This window comes from Lissotriton helveticus, chromosome 3_1, assembly GCF_964261635.1.
Source record: "Lissotriton helveticus chromosome 3_1, aLisHel1.1, whole genome shotgun sequence".
NCBI lineage: Eukaryota > Metazoa > Chordata > Amphibia > Caudata > Salamandridae > Lissotriton > Lissotriton helveticus.
In genome coordinates this window covers 1259012463-1259030022 of record NC_136061.1, presented here as the reverse complement: position 1 = coordinate 1259030022, position 17560 = coordinate 1259012463, and the positions used below count along the sequence as shown (strand labels likewise).

The following is a 17560-nucleotide window of genomic DNA, read 5'->3' as shown; positions in this document are numbered from 1 at the left end:
GGTCCAGTACCTCTAAAAAGATTTTCAATGGGTTTAGAGATAGGGTAATGGCACATGGATATAGATTCTAGATAGACAGTTAAGATACCTACCGATATACTGTCTATATATGTAAAAAAATAGATGGGGCCCCCTAAACTGTATAATAATATTGTAATTTGCAGGGCACTGCTCAATAATATTCTGATGATAGAGTAACATATTGGCGGCCGTCATTTCGATCCAATTTATTAGGAAGTAAAGTATTACATTTATCATGAAGTTACAATAACCGATCATGTTCCTTTAAATACTCTAAATATCTGAATCCGCAGGGACAGGTGCCGGGACCATGCCACGGCCGTGATACTTTCAGGGCCACCATTATCAGGTCTTTAAATGATCTCTATCTTTATTAAATGTTATGGGAAACGGGGGAAAACACAGTGTTAAAATGGCCGCTGTGCTGTAGAGGAAGAACATTGTCCTCTACGCATGCGCAAAAGGAAAGCCTTAGTTGAATACTTCAGCTGAAAACACTCACGTTAAATCAATATAAATAGAGGCAGGACATTCCCTCATAAAATAGATGAAGATAGACGTGACGTACCCGGGCGAGTGAAGACCCGATGTAAAAGAGGTAAGCGTGAAAACGGAAAATGACCCAGTTAGGGTGTCACTCACTCCGTCTCCCCGGGGGGGGGGGGGGGGGGGGGGGGTGTTTCTCTGCGACATGCTGACAGATAGAGGCGAATTATGTACCTCCGCCATATACAGATTAGGACAACCTAGGGGGAGTTTAAGGCTGAAAGGAAGGGAAAGGTGAGCCTATCTGAGTATTCCCGCTACAGTCCGGGTACTGGTTGAATAAACTGCGGCAACAGGACAGGGAACAGAAATTGCAAAATACACAGATGAGTTCCGTGATACGGTAAAAAATACTCATTCCCGCACCAGAGCCAATCATCACGGGTAGGCATAGAATTTGAGTCTGGTGAGTCGTAAAACGTTAGGGACAGCACAGAAGGGCAGATAGAAAGTTGAAGTACAACAGGTGAACATAATATATATTTCACAGATAGTGGTACACATTGTTTCCCTACTGTAGAAACCATCGAGTTCAATAAATCTGCACCAGGACGTGAGAGGCGGTCCGGAAAGATAGTCTAACCACGGGGAACGAGGTGTCTCTAATATCTGAAGGTAAGGGAATAAGAAGGGAAAACTTTATAAGATAGCAGTAATGGCTGAAATAAGAAATAAAACCAATTCCTCTTTCGTAATTACTTCGAATAGGAATCCATATGAAATAAATTTGACTTACATCAACTGGATTATCGCACCAGTTGCCACCAAAAGCTACGGAAGAAAAGAACTGCATATACAGTCTTTTTCGGCCAAAAAGTAGAGGTAATATTAAACTGACTGTTTATACCTAAATCTTTGAATATAAAAATGGGGGCTATCTATCAGATCTAATATATAATCCCCCACTTAACAGGACTTTTTTGCCTACAATATATGAAGAAACGTGAGATTTGGTGAATGCAAGGAATCCATATAACACATTCTAGAGGTCAGTAGATATACCTCTGGCCTCATTCTTTCATTTATTTATTTAGTAAAACTGGTCACTTACTATACCATAATGGAGGGACTAGAGATGATGCAATATGTAAGCACTGTGATTTTATAAAATGCATTACGTTATATATACAAGAGGTTTATGAATGACATGATACAGAGATGCATACGCAAATTAAGAATCATCTAGGTGAAAACAAGTACTTTTTATGAAATCAGGGAATTTTACATTAACTTAGAGCGTTGATATGTGATGACAAACAAGTACTGATAAGAGAAATATTAGCGGTATGCTGTAGAGATATAGTCGCAAACCTAGAATCATGTCTGTGGAAATTGACATTGTCTATTAGACCAAAGAATAGTGTATTTCTCAAGGTGCTGAAATTTAACCGCATAGAGGCACTTACTGATTCTCTTTTAATACACAGAGAGAAAACGGTGGTTTGTTCTTGAAGACCCCAAATAAAAAACTGTCCTGATGAAGGTGTGACCATATCAACGGGCTACAACACCGAAACGCGTCGACACACTTTTTTGCACAGAATTTAAATTTATCTAGGGGACTCTTGAGATATTGTTATTACACTATACTGGAAGCACCCCAAACATCTGCAATAAGGTTTTTATTATCAATTAATCCGTAGCAATATTAAGTGCCTTATGGAATTTAAAGTGGTTTTGTTGTTTGTTTTATCTGATTTGTGATATACTGTATGATTTTTCTTGTGGATTATATATGCATTGTCTTCTCTTTTATATTTTACATTTGAAACTGTACTATGTTTTTCTTTGTTTTATTTTTTTTAAAAAGTAAATTTTCTTATGAGATGTTTCGTGATTGATGTGTTCAGTGGATCCATACAGAATTCTTACTGAATTTTTAACGAATATATTTTTAAATAAAATAGACTGTAAACATTGTGATCTAGTTTGTGACCAGTGATTTAGTTGACACATTGAGTGCTTGGGGTGAGTGAATGCTATAATAGTTGTGGTTACAGTTCCTCCGTTGATTATTGTTTCCAGGGATAGCCCTTTTGACTTTCAGTGTCATCAGTGACCATGTCATGAATGATGTAATATGTGACATCATCAGCAGTGGATTGGGGGCTCGCGAGTTATAGTTAGTACAACTAACTATAACGGGGAATTTCAATGGTTTTGTGCAACTGAAATGTCCAACTAACCATAACACCCCTAAAACCTGTGTTTTTTTCAGTGAATTTCTGAGGTTTTTTTAAATTCTAATTCCTAACTATAACTTGTCTGAAAGCTATGTTTTTTTCAGTGAATTTCAAAGGTTTTTTAAATGCTAATTCCTAACTATAACATGTCTGAAACCTATGGTTTTTTCAGTGAATTTCAAAGGTTTTGTAAATGACAATTTTTAAATGTATTAATTGATATTTTTATTTTTTTATACTGATTTTCTACATTTTTTTAAATAATTTATTTTTAGATATTTTATTTTTTAAATTACATTATAATTACATTATACATTACATTACAGAATATATTTTCTCAGAATGAATTACTTTAGTTTAAATACTTTGCAAATAGGCAATAGTCTTCTAAGTGCAGTAGTTACAGTTGTTGTAATGCGCAACACAATTTCAGACACAATGCAACATTGAGCTCAATGTGAATTTCTAGTCAAATGCAATTAGTTACTTTATGGATTACTTTTCTAACCACAGGACTGGATCTTAGATTCAGTCCTTGGACATCTCCTGTAAACAGTTGAGTAAAAGCGTTTTGGTTACAGTAGTGATTTTTAAGGAATATTATTGTATTTTAAAAAGTTGACAGAACATTTTTCACACAGATTCACCAATATTATCCTATGAGAGGAAATTCACTTAGTAGGTAAGTAGTATTAACGTTACTTTTTCTTACTCAGTGGTGGTTACTGGATCCAGCATGTGTGCATCTCCTGTAAACAGTTGTGAGAATGCGTTTAAGTCATACAGGCAATTTCTAAGGAATATTTTCAGTTTGTGAAAATAGACACTTAGAAACTTTTCTTGTGAAAACCAGACAATGGATTCCTATGGAATGAAATACAAGTTACTGGTAAGTATAGTTAGAATTACTTTTCAGGGTCAGTCAGTCATTCAGTCAAAACACTTTTATTCGATAAATTAAAATCATAAAAAGACAGGTACAAACCATTCATATATAATAAACAACAACCATTTTACATTAAAAGATTTTAAAATTCATCAGGGTATAACTAAAACAAGGTGGCAATTTAACAATTAATTCATATAATGGATCTTAAAATAACCCTCAAGTACATTCAAAAACAAACTGGGATATTCTGGGCACATATACTCTTCTTATTGATCCCCACTCCAGCTACTAAAAAGCTAGCGACATGAAATGTAACACGGGGACTACTTAGCAGTTGCAAATAAAGAAGGGCAGGCAGGCCTGACCTGTATAAACCCCGCCTCCCTCAAAATAGGCAACAAATACTTTTTCCTGATATCTGAATAGTACTCGCAAAACATAGTAAAATGTAAAGTGTCTTGTGCGGAAAAATTGTAACACTTACAGAGGTTAGAGTTAACAGGAGTGCCCCATGTTGGAAAAAAGCCCAATGTAAGATGAATTAAATTAAAACTAAATCTAGTTAGCAGGTACCGATGGAAGGGTCGCGTTACTAAATTCAAGTTGGTCTCAAGTCCAGGGGAGCTTACTAATACATGATACGCTCTTACAGTGGGTTTTCTCATTTCCAGCTCCTCCCTCTCTGTTGTAAAAAGGTTTACCAAAGCGGTTTTTACCTGGTTTACATCCTCTCTCTTTATACACTCAGGGGAAGAATAGAGCTTGGGTCGCCCTAATTTTGAAAATGTTATTTAATATAAGCCAACCATGGGATCCTACTGGCTCTATCCAGGGCGAGGCAATCTGTTAAGATCAAGTGGTTCAGTGAGATTTCCTGGTTAAGCCAGGTCTTAAGCCAGCAGATCAAGGGGGCGATTTTCAGTGAATCTGTAACATACCCCAACCCTAACTCTGTATGGATAGAAAAAGTAGGGGTAGACTGTGGCACTGATAATAAAGATCTTAGAAATTTATTTTCAACCACTTGAATTTGATCTTGTGGGGTATAACCACAGATTGCTGAACCATATGTAGCAATTGCTAAACATTTAGATTTATAGACCTTTAAAATTAACTCCATTGGTCTAGCCCCCAGCCGTTTTGTAAATCCCATAAGGGCTGAGGTGGATGTAGCAAGTGCCTAACTTTTATGTTTCTGTTGGGGGCCCCAGGTCCCTCTTTCATCGAAGAGGAGCCCTAAGTATGTAAAAATGGGCACCCTTTTCACCTCTTTCCCACAACAGAAGAAAGTTTTCACTTTTTTCTTTCTACTATATTCCCCTACAATCATAACCTGTGATTTTTTTGTGTTTATTTTCAGGTCCAAGGACTTCATAAAATTGCCGAAAGTATCCAGCAATTTTTTCAATCCCACCCCAGAGAGAGCTAAAAGAACCGCATCATCCGCGTAAAGGAGAACCGGAATAACAGTTTCTCCCATATGCGGCACATCCAAAGAAGCCTCTCTTAAGGCAGGCTCTAATGCGTTAATATATAACGTAAAGAGAAGAGAGGCCAAACTACACCCCTACCTGACCCCCTTCTCTGACCTAAAGTGACTAGTGCATCTCCCCTCCTGGGTAACCCTAACTGAAGCTAAAAGACCTCAATGAAGGTCGGCTAAAAACGTAACTAGCGGAGGATCAATGCCCAGATCCAGTAAAATTTGCCACAGCTTTGACCTGTTTACCAGGTCAAAGGCTGTAGAGAGGTCCATAAACCCCATATAAAGGGACCCCTCTTTGGCTTTAGTGTATTTGCTTATTAAAAGCTGTAGATTGAGGCACTGATCTAAAACCATATTGAACATTTGACAGGACCCCTCTGCCCTCCATCCAATCCGTCAATTTGAACAAGATGACTCTTACCAAGATTTTGACTGCAGAGTCTATCAAGGAGATAGGCCTGTAACAGGAGGGATCTCCCCTTTGCCCCTTTTTAAAAACCGGGATAATAATAGATATGGCCCAAGAAGCAGGAAAGCGGTTTGATCCTGATGCGTTAAAAAAGTTTGTCAGAATCTTAGCCCAGAATTTGGGGGCACTCTTATACAGGTCAGCAGGAACACCATCTGGGCCCGGCGCCTTATTCTTCAGCGTCTCTTCAATAGCTCTTTCCACATCTATTGCATGGAAAACTACGGGGGCAGCTGGTTGTGGGAAAGAAATGGCCATTGAGGAGATCTCACCTCTCTGGTGTCCATAGATATTCCCATAATGAACTAACCACCGATCATCTGGTATATTACACTCCAGAGGGGAGTTCTCCTCACCCGAGAAAAAAGGCTGGTTAATGGTCGACAAAATTCCTCACTATCCCGCAGGACCTCAACTGATAGAAGTTTACTCGAGGCATCCTCCTTAATCTGCTGTTTCCGAGCTTGGATAGCCTGTTTATATGTTTTCCTTAAACTTACTATCTGTTCCCTATTTCTAGGAATTATTTTCAAAGCTTTGAGCAGGGCAAAGTGTGCCTTAGAACAGCTACTGTCAAACCATCTTTTATCTTTATGCCCGCCAGGTCTATTTTTGGCCATCAGGTTGATGTTTATTTATTTACAGATAGCGTCAAAAGCACCAACTATCTTTATACTCGGTGCCGAATTATCCAAACAAGTAGCTGCCTCAGTTTCAACCTTGGTCAAGACTTCCAACAGGAAGGTTTCTGGTACCACCTTGGACCATTTAAGTCTTCTGCCCTGGTCTTTTAGTATCAAGTCACTAACTCCCGTAACCTGTATTTCTTTAAATCCCAAAAGGACCCCTGGAACCACCTCTAAAATCACAGGATTATGATCACTAAAAACAGAGGCCCCAACCTTGTATAGTAAAATCTTAGATAAAACAAAGGATGACAGAAAAATATAATCTATGACTGTACCCGAGTCTTTTCCTTTAAACATAGGCGCCCTTGGTCCACCTTCGTCACACCCTGATTCATAAAGATTCATGGTGGCCAAAAGGTTCTCGAGGGCCTCCCCTTGCTTTGTGTGTTCAAAATGTGTAAGCACCGAGTATGGGGGCCCTTCATGTTCATCAATATCACACTGAAGGCCACACGGGTGAATGTTAAAATCACCCATAAGGATGACCTCAAAAGTGTTTTGATTAGAGCTATATGTTGAAAAAAAGTCCTCTAAAAGAACTAGGTATTGATTTAAAAAATCACTCTCACCTGAGTTATAAAAATTGATAAATAGCAATTTAGATGTTTGTGGCACTGACATCTCTACTATCAAACAGTTATGGCAACCTGACTCAAGCTGTTTTAGGGCACCATTCAGTTTAAGGGTCAAGAAGAATACTAAGCCACACTTACCTCTACCCGCCACGCCTGGTTTTGCAGGGATGCAAAAATGGCTATATCCATCTAAAAAGAAACTATTTGATGTATCTCAAGTTTCTTGGAGTGCTATTATATCATACGACTTTAAAAATCCCACCCAGTTCTCATCCCTGCTTTTTGACCTTATTCCAGCAGTATTCCAACTCAGGATTCTGCAGGGGGGCGCTTGGGACTGGGCAGTGACATCCGCAACTGATGTAATACCTAGTCAATCGTTCTCCTCCAATTGGGATAGAGGAGAAAAATGATTAGTCAGGATTAAGTCCATACCCTGGGAACTTTCACGCCCCGTGTGGATGTTCGGAGTCACTAGAGAAGTCAGGGGTGGGTGAGTGTGAATTTGAGAAGAAGCGGTAGTTTCGCCAATCCGTGGGACAGGGTACCTTATCTGTGATGGGGGCAATGAGGAGGTGAATGTGACATTTCTCTGGGTAGTAGGTGGTGGATAGAAATACCCTAATGGGAGAGGCCTAATGCCAGTATTTGACAGATCGGACCCATCCCAAAATAGGCTATCAGCTACATCGAGTTTGTTAAAATTTACAATAATGCAGTCTCCTACCAGGGTCTTAGGGCGATAGCCAACCCATCCTACCCTTCTGACCTTGCTAATACATGAAGAGATATCTATCACCCCACTAGAATACTGCCTACACCAGTTTCTAGATTTTCTTAGTAGCTCCTGGGTGGTCTCTCTACAATTTGTTTCCAACTGGGCAACTCCTGTTAATACAACCACCAAAGGGACTGCTTCAGGAGGAAGGTGCAACTTGGTCTCACAGGGTATTAAAGATTTTTTATTTGAATTTTGATGGCTTTCTAGAGGCTTTTGCCCTATGCCGTTGTCAGCTGCATGTGTCGTTGGAAGCGGGGGGTTGCCCAATGGCGTAGTAGTTATACTCAATTCTTTATTAACTGAAGTCGGGGTGACTTTAGCCTGGGAAGTACATGGCCTAGCATTAATGGAATAGCCTTCCTTCCGCCCTATACCAGAAGTATGTGCTTTCTGGGCGTGCATCGCTAAATCGTGTTTCCCTCGAAATTCTTTAACAAAAGAGTCAATTGCGTCGCATCTCTTCAAAAGTCCTGAGACGCAAGTGTTGAGTGTGTCCACAATGTCTTTTGCGATACCCACTAAAACAGGCTCTAAGCGGGTGTTAAACATTTCCTGTATCAATCCGCTCAGTTTGTTTAAAATAACTTGTTCATTGATGCTGTGCGAATTGGTAACATGTTTTGTCTTTGTAGCACATTTCTTTGTGCTTCGTTTACCCTTGATCTGTTGAGCACGTAAACCAGGTAACTCTTCTGGGTAAGACCTGGAAGCCAAAATGACCTCACTTGTTTCTTACACTATAGTATCTTCTGCCTCGCTCAATAATATAGGGTCTTTTTGTACAGGCAGGATCTCTGAGTTTGCCCAGGCGAGATCGTTTCATTTAGATTTGACCCATCTACAGGGATTTCTGAAGCACTCAGTCCCAGTTCCTTCTCTGCGTTTGCAATTTCTTTACTGATAACACCCACAGCAGACGTTAGATATGAAATAATTGAGTCTGATTTCCGCTGTACTTTAGCTTTTTGGCCCCCTTGACCCCCATTACATAGTTGTTTTCGCTTACCCATTTGTGGGACTTAGTGGGGTGGCCCGTCCCGGCCTCTTCTGGCCCCTGACGGCCACAGACGGCCCGCCCTTTGCCCAGGCCTAGACCGGCGCCCGCCCACGCGCATCCCGCGGGCGGGAGTAGGTGCTCAAGGAAATAATCCCACTTGGAGGTGGGAGGGGCGGGTGATGCGTGACTGGCCCCCGCGGACTCCTGGGTCTCGTGGTCCGACCCTTGTGCTCTCAGCAGTCTCTCCTCAGTTCCCGGTGCACAAAGCGCAGCGTCTCTTTTCAGGGTCGGTCCTGGGCTAAAAGAAGCTGCACTGAGGTCACTCCTGATAACAGGTGAGTAAATCGGAATTCGTAGTTCTGCTGATTTTATAGGAATTTTATAATGTTCAAAAACACCGCACTTTGAAGAATTTCCAAGTGAAACCAGTCAATGATAGCCTATGGAAGGAACTTCAAGTTACTGGTAAGTATGGTTAGAATTACTTTTCAGGGTCGGTGCTGGGCTCAAAGATGCCGCACTGAGGTCTCTCCAAATAACAGATGAGTAAATCTGAATTCGCTATTCGGCTGATTTTAGGTGAATATTTTAAAGTTCCAAAACTCCACACTTAAAAGAATTTCCAAGTGAAACCACTCAATGTTACCCTTTGGAAGGAAATTCCCTTAGCAGGTAAGTAGTGTTATCATTACTTTTTCTAACTCAGTGGTGTATCCTGGATCCAGCACTGGCGCATTTCCTGTAAACAGTTGAAAGAATGCGTTAAAGTCATACAGGCGATTTTTTAGGAATATTTGTAGGTTGTGGTCAAAACCAGACAATGGATTCCTATGGAAGGAAATACAAGTTACTGGTAAGTATGGTTAGAATTACTTTTCAGGGTCAGTCCTGGGCTAAATGAAGCAGCACTGAGGTCACTCCTGATAAGGTGAGTAAATCGGAATTCGTAGTTCGGCTAATTTTAGAGGAATATTTGTACGTTTCAAAAATCAACACTTCGAAACTTTTCTGCTGAAAACCACACAATGGATTCCTACGGAAGGAAATACAAGTTACTGTAAGTACACTCAGAATTACTTTTCAGGGTCAGTGCTGGGCTAAGAGATGCCGCACTGCGTTCTCTCCTGATAACAGGTGAGTAAATCGGAATCCGTAGTTCGGCTGATTTTAGAGGAATATTTGTACAATGGTGAAGGAAAGGGGCGGGGCCTGAAGTGACATGTGTGCAAACACGTCCTGTGGCGCCATTTAAGTTGCGGAATTAAGTGCCCTGGAATCCTGAGGTCCCCTTGGGGCCAACTAGCCCACCAGATAACTCCACTATGCGCCAGGAGGCCGCGTTGCAGAGAGGTGTTCAGAGGCCATGCCCCTTTTTACATCACTCTGCAACGCAGCTCCCTGGTGCTTACTGGAGGTAGCTGGTGGGCTAGTTAGCCCCCAGGGACCCTCAGTATTGACAACTTCCCCAACTTAAACCGCGTCACAGGGCGTGTTTGCACATATGTGAACTCAGGCCCCTCCCACTCCCTTCACCACTGTGCAAACGTGCCCCGTGGCGTGTTTTCAGTTGGGGGTTTAACTCCCCTTGGATACTGAGGGTCCCTGGGATGCAACTAGCCCACCAGCTTCCTCCAGTAAGTGCCACCGAGCTGTGTTGCAGAGAGGTGTGAAAAGGGGCATGCCCTCAGAACACCACTCTGCAACGCAGCTCCCTGGTGGCATGGCCTCCTGCCCGATTCCGTTTAAAAAAAATGTTTTTATTTTGTGAAGGGGGGCTGCGTAGCTCCCCTTACCTTTTCATTTTTGGGGCCCTGGGGACCCCATCCCCCAGGGCCTCACCCCCAATTACAAATTTTAAAAAATATTTACGGGAAGGGGGCCGCGTGGCCCCCCTCCCGTGGCCAATTCCGGGCCCTGGGGACCCCATCCCCCCGGGCATGGCCACATTTTTCAGATATTTTTATGGAGGGGACTCCTCAGGCCACCTAAGGCCCCATGGACCCCAGCCCCTGGGGCCTGCCCTTCTTTTTTTTATTTTTTTATGGTGAAGGGTGGCCACATGGTCCCCCTCCCGGGCCTCTTGTAGCCCCGGGGACCCCATCCCCCGGGGCTGGCCCACTCCGTTGGGGACCGTGGGGAGCCGGCATTGCTTTTCCATATGGGGAGCAGCTAACATGCTGCTCTCCATATGGAAAAGCAATCTGCTTTTCTTCATTGACGCAAGAGAAGGTTTCCCTGCTCTTGCTTCAATGAAGCAAAGCAGTTTGCAATTGCAGGGTGAGAGCCGCAAGGCTCCCGCCTTGCCATTGCAAACAACAGTGTCCCGGGGGTGGGCAACCCGGGACACTGCAGGAGCTGGCCCTGGGGGGTGGCGGTCCCCAGGGCCATCGAGGGCTCCAGGAGGGGGGCCGCGTGGCCCCCCTCCCACATTCTTTAGAAGCACCGGGGGGTGGCGGTACCTGGGGCTGGGTGGGCCTCAGAGCCCCCCCACCCAATTTTCTTAAGCCCCGGGGGATGGCGGTCCCCGGGGCAGGGGGGCCTGAGAGCCCCCACCTATTTGTTTCAAGCCCTGGGGAGTGGCGGTCCCCGGGTCTGCGGAGGGGCCCCGTGAGCCCCCCGCATACATTAAATTCTTGCCCCGGGGGTGCCGGTCCCTGGAGCTAGGGGGGGCCTGAGAGCCCCCTAACCATTTTGAAGAAGCCCCGGGGGTGGCGGTCCCCGGGCTGCAGGGGGTCCTGTGAGACCCCGCATATATTAAATTAGAGCCCTGGGGGTGGTGGTCCCCAGGGTAGTGTGGGGGGGTTGGGACCCCCCACACTATTTTTTCAACAATGCCCCTGGGATTTGGCCCCCCCGGGGGCAAATTAACATATTTCCCGGGAGACCGCGTTTCCCGCAATTTTTATAAAAAAAAAAATGGAGGGGGGGTCTGGGGGTACTTGTGGGACCCCCCTGAGCAGGTCTAGGGGGTCAGGGTGTGTCTACCCTGCCCCTTTGGCACGGTTTGCACACATATTTCACTGACTTCCTCAGCCTCGCTTCTACCGAGGCACAAAATGGCTGCCAACAGTTCCTGGTTTCGAATGTTTACAACTGCTTGACAGCCAATTAGAATTGAGCGTGTGATCGGGACGGTGCGCTTATCCTACGAGGCCAAACCTTGCACAATCCGCGGATCCTCCGCGCCAATAGATATATAAATGACTTTAACTGCAATTTTCCCACAAACTACTGAACAGATTGACACCAGATAGGTAAAAGGCTCAAGTTGGAACTGAGGACTATCTCTCTGCCAAATTTGGTGTAATTCCGTTCAGCCGTTCGGGCTGTAGCCATAGCTAAAGGTCCTATGGGAAATTGCATGGGGAAAACACATTTTGGGACCCCCCTTTTTTCTCGGCCCCCGCTTGACCAATCACCAATTTTCAGGGAAGGAGCAGAACTCAGCTGGACAAAAGTTTGGAAAATTTCAAGAAGATTCATCAATCGATGCCAAAGTTATTGGCAATAGAATGTTGCGGTTTTCCTATGGATAATAGGCCCTAACTATAACTATCTACTGGCGACCGCCAGTAGATAATATATATATATATATATATATATATATATATATATATATATATTCACTGAAAAAACCATAGGTTATAGACCATATATAGTTAGGAATTAGCATTTACAAAACCTTGAAAATTCACTGAAAAAACCATAGGTTATAGACCATATATAGTTAGGAATTAGCATTTAAAAAACCTTTTTTTACTCACACAAAACCATTGAAATTCCATATATAGTTAGTAGTACTAACTATATATCGCGCACCCGCAATCCACTGCTGATCATGTCACATATTACATCATTCATGACATGGTCAGTGACATCACTGATGACATCACTGATGACATCTCAAATGACATCACTGATGACATCTCAAATGACATCACTGATGACATCACTGATGACATCTCAAATGACATCACTGATGACATCACTGATGACAACAACCAGTGACTGTGTATTTCTGTAAAGTTAAAATATGTCTTACATATTGAAGAATGAGTGGATGTAGAAGTGTCTGGATGAAGGATTTAGTAGGTGCATGACTGACTGTATGAGTGAGTGGTTAAATGTGTCTCACTGAGTGCATGGGTTAGTGACTGAACTGTGTTAATTTATGCATCATTATGTTTGTTGTTCTGTAAACTGCTGCATGTGTTGATCAGTAGCTATATGAGTAAGTATATGGGTTATTGATTGGTTGCTCAAGTATTTGTATGGGAGACTGAGTGTGTGTGTGGGTGGCTGGGAGGTGTATGACTCTGTGCATAGATGTGTGAGCAGTTGATTCACTAGATGTATGGGTTCAAATGTGCATGTGGAAACAGCTGTATGGGTGGTTGACTGTGTGCATCAGTGCATTGGTGAGTGAATGGATATCTCAGTGCTACATGTCAAAGTAAGTACATATGTAAAACATAGTACATGTGAGAGTTGGCATATATAAATAACTGTGCATAAGAGCCAGTGAATGTGTGAGTGACTGTATGGATGATTGTGAACTTGTATCAGGGATTGTAAAAGAGAGTAAATATGTGTTAGTATATGTTTGAATAAGTAAGGTGTGTATAACTGTATAGTTGAGGAAATGGAGGTGTAATTGATTCTTTGTATGACTGACTAGGTGTGTAAGTAACTCCATGGATGAGTGACAGTCTGTGAGTGTCTGTTTACACTGAGTGTATCTAAGGTTATATTAGAGTCTGAAGAGGTTCATCGTATTATCACATGAATGATGTCATCAGTGATATGATCAGTACTGTCAAATGAGATGTCATCAGTGACTGCAGGAAACTCAGCAATGCTGGTACTCCTGGATCTGTCGGCCGCCTTCGATACGGTGGACCACGCAAGGCTACTCAGCCGGCTGACAGAGATATGTATTCAGGACAGTGCACTGGGGTGGATAAACTCCTACCTCTCACTTAGAACGCAGAAGGTGGCACTAGGGACAATTTCCTCCACACCCAAACCCCTCAGTTGTGGAGTTCCGCAGGGATCGGCCCTCAGCCCCCTTTTGTTCAACATCTACCTGGCTCCTCTCTTCACGCTGATTGCCAACTGGGGTGTCAAGGCAATCTCATATGCCGATGACACCCAGTTGGTATTCCCATACTCGGAGACGACGCAGGATTCCCTCTCTGACTTCAAAGGCTGTCTCCAGGACATTGCGCACTGGATGAACACTAATAAATTAAAACTAAATGCCAATAAAACCGAAGTCATTTTCTTCGGTAAGGGTCCTCCCCCCGCCCCTGATCTCTGGTGGCCGACAGAGTTGGGCCCGCCCCCTCCACCCAGTCACTCGGCAAAAAATCTTGGAGTGAGGTGGGATGATAACATGTCCTTTACATCCCATATTCAACAAGTGGCCGGATGCTGTCTGAGCAAACTGAGAAACCTCCGGAAAATCCTTAGACTCCTACCGGAGAGCTGTAGAAAAGCGGTTGTCCATGCGACTGTCACCTCACGGCTGGACTATGCCAATGGTTTATACCTTGGCCTCCCAAAATACCTGACTCACAAGCTTCAGGTAGTTCAAAATGCGGCTGCGAGACTGCTACGGCGCATTCCTTTTAAACAGCCAGTCTCTCCGCATCTTCGAACCCTGCACTGGTTATCAGTTGCCAGCAGAATAAAATTCAAAGCTCTGACGCTGGCGTTCAGATCGCTGTATGGCTTCTGCCCACAATACCTGAAAAACCGCCTTCCAAGATACGTCCAAAGCCGTGTTCTGCGGTCTAATGACCGTGTCCAACTGATCGTCCCACGGGCAAAAAAGGCACGTCTAGGTGGTCGGACCTTCTCAGCTAACGTTGCCGCTCTGTGGAACTCCCTACCACAAGCAATCCAACAGGCCCCCTCCGAACCCTGCTTTAGGAAACTGCTAAAGACATGGCTTTTCTCCCAGCCACGTTAGCTCTCCTACTCTCTCGCCTCAGGTTACTTGTGTTCTACTAGCGCCGGGACACCTCCTCGAGAGGTAGCTGTTCGCGCTCTATAAAACCCAGTATTATTATTATTATTATCAGTGATGTCATTTGAGATGTCATCAGTGATGTCATCAGTGATGTCACTGACCATGTCATGAATGATGTAATATGTGACATGATCAGCAGTGGATTGCGGGTGCGCGATATATAGTTAGTACTACTACCTATATATGGAATTTCAATGGTTTTGTGTGAGTAAAAAAAGGTTTTTTAAATGCTAATTCCTAACTATATATGGTCTATAACCTATGGTTTTTTCAGTGAATTTTCAAGGTTTTGTAAATGCTAATTCCTATCTATATATGGTCTATAACCTATGGTTTTTTCAGTGAATTTCAATGGTTTTTTAATAGCAAATATCATAAGCTGTCGAATGTCAAGTACGTGGTAAGAAAAAACATTTTCGTGTTTATGCACACTGATCTGCTTTGAATGCTGCCCCCCCCCTCATTTCTATTAGGAGTACTCTCTCTTTGCAGATAGTGAAGGGTAGTTAACGCAGGCCTTTGCCCCCGTTGTAATCCGTCGTGCCTGCTTCTCTCTCCATTTGATTGATTGTTATCCAAGCATTTACTGTTTTAGAATTGGTTCTCTTTGGTTCATTCTCTATTTACAAACAAGCACAGAGTCGCAATACTCTGTTTAGTCTTTGCAGATAGCGAAAAATCGTGTAAAAAAACAAAAGGAATCGAGCAAAATCACTAGGCCACTAATGGGATCTCTTTTTGACCTCGCTAAAATAGAAACATTAGGAACAACCCCTCATGACAAATACGAAACTAGTGAGATGAACTGAACTCCACACCATGATGGCTGCAAGATAGCTCGGCTCCGCCACCCACCCCGCCCAAAATAACGATAAACTCTATGCAAATATTACAAATATATACAACACACCAGCAAAGTAACAGGGTAAAACATTTTATTAAACAACTATTTACATAACTATTTTTTTTTTTTTTTTATGTTCAAAAAGTTTTTATTGGTTGTTTCAGCAGTAACAAACAGTGATTAGATCCAGTAGTACAGTTATGTTCAGAAGTGCACGGTTTAAAAGTGCCGTACAATACGTTACAACAATAGTCGATGGTAGATTCAAGAGTACAATAACCAATATCTCTCGTTGGAGGTAGCAGAACATGTATCGCACACTCATAACTATTTTATACTTTTTGTTGCCCGATCCGGCAAGCTCAATCGATCGAGCATGAAACTCATGCACTCTGATGGTTCAAAGTTTTGAGGAGTGCTTGTAACACTGTCTGAAGCCTATTTGCACTTGTTTCAGCTTCACTATTCTCAAAGTAAGTGGGGTCTGTTTGTGGACGTGACTGCATTTGTAAACAATGTGATGCGGTGCCACCCTGAACCGCTTGACGGAGACCCCCGAGGGACGGTGTGATGGCGCGGACTCGGAGGGGGCGCTTGGCTCCGGCCCCCTCCCCAAGTCGTGTTCTCCTGGTGTGGCCTGAGATCGCCCCCGACATAGGTGGCCGGCTCCCGGGATCAAGCGGAACTTTTTGCCTTTTGGTAACTCTTCCATTCTTGACCTTGTCCCACAATCCGTTTCACCTAAAGACACGCTGTAGTGGGGCGCCCCTTTACCATTTCAGTTGCCATTCCGCCCGCTTTTGCTACACTGTGCCTCTTCCGCTATTCAGCTGTTTACCGCCCGCTCTTTCGACTACAGCGTCTCGCTCACCATGTAGTTGAGTTGCTCCCGCTCTTGCGGTGCAGCGATAGGCGGCTGCCACAGGACTCTCAAAATGGCGGCCGGCTCTTCAGATTTGGGCGTGGTCCACTAAAATGGCCCTGCGACACCTTGGAACTCGGACGCTTGAAGTGAAGTGAAGTGAAGGGGGTCTTATCATGCGCAAACTTAGCCCGATGGGCGTCAAGCTTGGGCTCCATTCTCGAAAGCGTCCCCTCAGCCTTGAAAATTCTACAAAAGTCTTGGGGGCCCCCGACTCCCGCAGGCTTCTGGTGGGGAGCGGCTAGCATGATACCTCGTGGAATGGCCACGACGGAGCTACGAAATGGTGGTGCTCTCATGCTAACGCCAGCTTCAGTCTGAAACATCCAGAAACACTGTAGACTACCAATTCGATCAGTTCCGGTAGCGCCCCAACGTGACCCGGTAGAGAAGAACTTGCCCTCCCCTCTTTGACTGATGGTTCTTGTTGCCTGTCCCTTCTGTTGTCATTTAACAGAACTATTTAGCCTACTGAAAGGGGTTGTGTTCCGACCGCTGGTTGGTGGAGACATTTTGACTATATTCTGGACCTGCGTTGTCGCGTAATGCGTCATATGACGCGCCGCGTTAGCGCATCCGGAAGTGATCCGGGGCGCGGCGCGCAGCGCGTAACGTAAGCATAACAGGTCATGTGACTTGTTAATAAAACTTTTCATTGGTTCATTTTACTTTTCTTATTCTAATGATGAAAGGCTTGGTCATATGACCTAAAAATTACGCTTTTTATTACTTTCGAACATTATTTTTTCCTAAACATATGTTATAATGTTCCAGGCTAATGTACTTTCCCGGAAAATTTACAATTGTCCTGCAAGTAAAATATATTCCTTTTTCGAGAAAAAGGGCGTTTCTTCGTCCCATGACGGAGCCGTTGAGCAAAAGAGGGTCGGCCTGCTGTCTTAGTCGCCGATACGCCTGAATATGAGATTCTTATAGATCACTTTATGTTGCAGGAGTAGAAAACACAACAGCCCTTGACCATTTATCTTTACTGCGTATTATACCTTTTACCCTTCATGTAATTGGACTGCTTTATTTCACTTGCCTTTTACTGATTCTAAAACAGTGACTATTATTAAAAACTTTACCAATGTAAATACTACTACCATGTTTTCTTTTAAAAA

The 17560-nt window shown here is 43.4% G+C and overlaps 1 long non-coding RNA gene across 1 annotated transcript; it reads left to right on the top strand.

The window, feature by feature from the left end:
* Positions 1–508: 508 nt before the first annotated feature.
* Positions 509–2294, top strand: LOC144824930 (uncharacterized). The gene is made up of 5 exons (XR_013609185.1): positions 509–619; positions 1088–1182; positions 1276–1389; positions 1481–1555; positions 1995–2294. It is a non-coding gene; the product is annotated as an uncharacterized LOC144824930 (long non-coding RNA).
* Positions 2295–17560: the final 15266 nt, after the last annotated feature.